Genomic DNA, 5,405 nt, shown 5'->3' with positions numbered 1-5,405 from the left:
AATATAAGCCTAAAAGCCCAATCTCGATAGAGAAGAAAAACAGGACTTTCATCCACAGGAACCTGCAAAGGGACTGACACCAAACCTTTATAATTAAAAAAAAATTGATGTTCAGAATTTAAAAAAAAAAAAAAAAAAAAAAAAATATATATATATATATATATATATATATATATTGAGTGATAACAGAAAGGTTGCATCCTTTGGGGTAGACCAACTTAACCATATATGAGGCCGACCAACAAATATAGGAGGGAAAAAATTGAATTATGATTTTTCATAATTTCTTCCTTTGATTTTGTTGGGGGAAATACCAAGACGATTTGATCTCATCAATAAAAATAATTTTCCTTTAACCAAATTAATTCTCTTTTGGGGTAAGATTGATTTTCCATGGGATCCTATGTGGAAATTTGTCCCATAGTTGCCCCAAATTTCAACAATCAGCTCCCATTATTCATGGAAAAGTGTCTAGCCACATGATTATGATGTAGAAGAATCTAGAAGAGTTTATATTGTAACTATGGTTAGGAGTTGAGGTAGTCAAACCTAACCACTAGTAGGATATCGGGTCGTGATATAACCAGACCACTAGAAGCAAAAGGGGTTATATTTTCTTTCGAGTGCATTTGTTCCATAGTTGAGAAAAAATACCTAAGATGGATAGGAGATAACACACATAGAGAGGATTTGTGCACTATAGTTGTTGAAATATGTAATTAGGTTTGGTCTTCATAATGACATATGTAATCATGATTTTATGTATCCAATGTAAAGAGGAAAACTAATTTATTATTGTCATTCTTGAGGCATGGGTTTCATGCTCAAGGAAAAATTATTTATAGGTCAAGCACCCATTGAGTTATTTTAGGGCTTGTCATTGAGTCTACAATTCAATTGAGTAATTCTCATGCATCGAAAACACTTTTAGACATGTTACATATTGTAAAGAAAATTTATGTAAAGTTGTTACATGTCAATTTGTCGCCATGCCCCTTGATCAGTTTAAGGGTCTTTTTACCATCCGTGAACATGTTTGAATAAGCTCCCTTAGAAGTCAAACAACCCAAAATATCTTGAAGTAGATGAGAAATTTGGGGAAAATAGTTGTCACACCTTGTTAAGTTTCACCTGCACTGATTTTTCTAGATTTTCCCACGCATGCGCTGAAATTAACTCCGAGAATATCGTAGAGTTGCGCTCTGTTTGCCACTATAAACCCGCGTAGGTGAATTCAATAAAGTAAAAATAAAAAGTGCATTCTAGAAACATAGTTGGTTGAATATTTCCCAACTAAAAGCTTCTAGGTGATGACTATTTGAACTATAACCCTAAGATGATGCATCTTAATCCCTTTTCTCATGGAATCCTAATCCCTCAATTAAGGAGTCGCATCCTCCTCTTTTAGATTTGAAACTTCTTCCTCTTGGCCTATTAAATGACTAGAGGGTAGAGGGATTGAGGAGGTCAGAAGTCAGAGAAGATAAAATTACATTGTTAGTTTGAGATTGGAAAGCTGACATCTAAGGAGGAGATTGAAGGCATTTGGGAGAGATCTCATGGCATCAAGGCAAAGGTTGTAAGGCTCCTCTTTATCTTTGATTAATACAAATGAACACGTTCTCCCATTGATTTGTCTTATTGGAGTGATGAATGGTTTATAATTGTTTATAATGTCTATTAAGGCAAATTCAATTCATAATTTCCTTGATCATTAGGTTAACTTTTGTTTGGATTATTATATCGCATGTTCTTTTGATCATTTTATGGTCAATGTTTGCAGGTCTTATCAAGCATTGAGGAGTTGCATCAAATCACAACAAGGAATCTTCATCGAGAATTTCGTGAAATAGGTAAGAGGCTCATCCATTAGCCTTAATTCTTATAATTCAAACAAGTCCAACTTAGGGAAAGATTCGGTTCAATTTTCTTGCTTGTTTCTAGTTTCCATCAAGGACCTAGAGAGATCACTCTTGTTCGCAAGAGGGATTTGTCTAGTGTAAAAAATTGGTGACCATATTCGGAAACGTCTTTGTTGTCTTCTTTTTCCTTAGTTTTTCTTTCTGATTCTTTTGATCTATCTTGACCCGAGTCTTTATAAATTAATGACCTTTCAGGTATGTGTGGTTGATTCCTTGAATTTTAATTTTTTCTTGAGTTTATTACACCTGCGTTGTTTTCATTCGCTAACAGAGTGCAGTTCTGCACCAGTTTTGCCTTAGCAACCAGGTGCATGCACTCAGTTTTGTACTGCTGACCTGCACAGGCTTTGAGTATTTTTGAAAATTTGGCTTTTGCTTCAACCCAAACCTGAGTTTGTTTTTCTAGTAGTGTCATTATATTTGTTTAGGTTGTGTTATGTCTCTTCTGAACTCATTTGAGTGCTTTGTTAATATTTTTTGAGAATTAGGTCTCTTTGAAGAAACTGGTTAGGGTTTTTCCTAGTTGATTTGTTGATTGATCAAAACAAGATAGGTTGTCCTTTTTCTTATGATATTCTTATTTTGTTCTGTAAAATACACCAGTTAACCTTAATTTTTTTCTTATTTGTAATCAAACTCATTTTGAATTGAAAATTAGGGTTTCTTGAGATCTAGTTCTTTTGTGAAGAAATTGTGGTCATTTTTGTTTGATAAAGGAAATATTTGCTTTAAATTTTTTAAATTTCTCACAATTACATTTTTATTATCATTAAATCAAAGCATTCATAGGGAAAATGTGTTTTTATCCAAATCTCTTGATTGATTTTTGTGTTCTTGAAAGTTTTGAGTGATAAAAGATAAAGGGTATTTTGATTTATTTGACATTTAGGGAAATATAGAACTTGGTTTGTTTTCTTCATTTTCATTGCATTAAGATGAAATTGGTTGTTTTAGAAAAATTGGAAAAGTTGTGAGTTTTTCATTTCATTTCATGAAATCAAAGAACCTCTTTCTTTCCACTAAATAGGATTTCATCGAATTTGAAATTTGCTATTGCATTTTTTAGTGCATTAAGATTTTGAGTTGTGTCATAACATCATGAGTTTCACCTTCCTTACCTGTTGAGTAAAGAACAACTTAATAATACAACGTTAATTAAAATTCATCTAGAATTTTACATTTTTTAGGGCTCTTGCCACCTACAATAGCTTAAGTATAGGGTTTTGAAATAGGGAAGGAAGTAAACTTTCCAAAGCTACAAACGAACAATAGAATCCTGAGTTAGGGAGAGAAAATCCAATTATTTCCATTTTTCTCTGGGAAGCTCTTCTTGTACATGAGCTAAGCACGAGATCATGTTGAATCTGCTAAAGTGATCATACCCACTGCATCGGCCTAGATATAGTGATTTTCACGTATTACAATGGTAGCGAAAGGTTCTTGGGGTCACTTGAAAGTAAACCTCCATTTGATCATGTGGAGGAGCCTTCAAGGGGATTGAGCTTGTTACTCTGCCCTTATGTGTACGTCCGATCTGTGAATGTCCCCCCATGTAAAATTGTTGTATTTGGTGAAATTAGTAACTATAATCCTAGGGCACTACCTAAGGTGACGGCAAAGGGAAGGTCCTATTGTACCTGGAACAGACGTTGACTAGACTCACTTGGACTTTTTGGAGGGTAATATTTGCTCGAGATGGTTTATAGCATAGTTACTTGCACCAGACTATTTCATTAAGTAGGTTGTCAGGGTAACTGGTTCAGAAAGCTCATTTCTATAAAACTTTTCACCTTAGTCACTGCAATGTTGGATTTCATCACCAACTAGTAATTATTGATCTCTATGAAGAGTCAGTTTGTATGGTTTGAAATCCTAGATTTTTTAGCGTGTGTTACTTTATGTGTTGTTCTTTTTACTTTTTAGAGACTTTAGGTGTAATTTAGATATTGTGTAATTTATTAATTGATTTTTTTCAATGTGGCGAAATTACCAAGACAATCACATAGTATACTCGGGGACCCTCCTGAGTATACACTGAGTCAGTTGGAAAAGATAAAAGCCGAAAAATCTAAATCATTGGGATCTGGAACTACAGCAGAAACTGAAATTTCTACTATTATAGACTCTGATGTAAAAGGAACTGAAGTTAATTAACCGAAAACATATGCTATTTTAGGCCTTGAAGTGATAAAAACTGAATTTGATCAAACTTAGAGATTAAGATCACACTAAGAAGGAACTGATTTAGAAATTACTGAACTCATTCAAACTGAATCAGATACTAGAGAATTTTCAAATAAAAATCCCATTTCTGAACCAGATATTGACGAACCCGAGTCTAATATTTCTGAACCTTAGACTTATAAGCCTCCTACAGCACATATTCCAGATCCTCCACATTCACTGCGTGTGAAACTTATTATTACTTATATTGTCCCTCTTGGTCTCATTAGCATCGAAGAACTTGTTTCGGATGAAGAGGAAGAACCAATAGTTTCTACTAGTGAACCATTAGATATCTCAGATCTTTTGTTTAGATATCTTCACCCTGACCCTTGGTATTTTAAACCCTTGAAATTTTTAGGACAAGGGATTCCACGATACACGACTCCTTACTCTACCATACCAGGTTTTGACTGGTCTACGATGACTTCTAGAAGTACCTCATCAGATACATCTATGTTTTCTACTTCTTTGGAGTCAACATTGTATGGTAGTTTTCTACCGCCTGGATATCACTCTCTTGCTGGAGCTTGTTCAGGAGCTTCTTCCTCGAATTCATCTTCGAAAATGTCAAATGGTGTAACTAATCCCACCAATGCAGGTTTGACATCTGAACAGTTTATTAATATGATTTCCAGTAATGTTGGTAATCCTCAAATCAACCAAACAGGTGGTTATTACCCACCTGGGGGGAAACCATCGTACCCTCCACCCAAAGGACAACCTTTAGGTGGATATTACCCTACAGTTGGGGAGAAACCCCCTGTCAGAAATTATCTTAATTATGATCAAATGCCTCAAACAGGTTTTGGTCAAGCTGTTATGCCTCAACCCACCATTTGAATGCCTTACCCTGGAACGAATACAATATGGAACCCTTCATTAAATCAACAGTCAATTCCAGTTGCTTCTCAAGTGCCCATGCATCAACCTGTTCAACCTATTAGACAACCTATAAAACAATTACCTTTTCAAGGTATGCCTTTCCAAGTCCAACTGATTGTCCAAGTTAATCCATTGACACCTATCCAACAACCACTCCAACATCCTATCCCGAGTACTCCTCAAACCTTGGTACAGTTTGTTGTACCAACGAATATTTAGAACCCAGGTTCAGGTTCACCTCAATCTCCCATTCCAAGAGTATCACAGGTAATTATCCCACTTACATCACAAGTAACGGTGCAACCCTTTGTTCAATCAATCCCTCAGGTATCTGGTGTTCAACCTATTCCTACAATTACGTCCACGCCCAAAATA

Source organism: Pinus tabuliformis, chromosome 9 (genome assembly GCF_031772625.1).
Source record: "Pinus tabuliformis cultivar Carrire ecotype Pingquan chromosome 9, CPIR1, whole genome shotgun sequence".
Lineage (NCBI taxonomy): Eukaryota > Viridiplantae > Streptophyta > Pinopsida > Pinales > Pinaceae > Pinus > Pinus tabuliformis.
Note: the sequence above shows the minus strand (reverse complement) of the source record.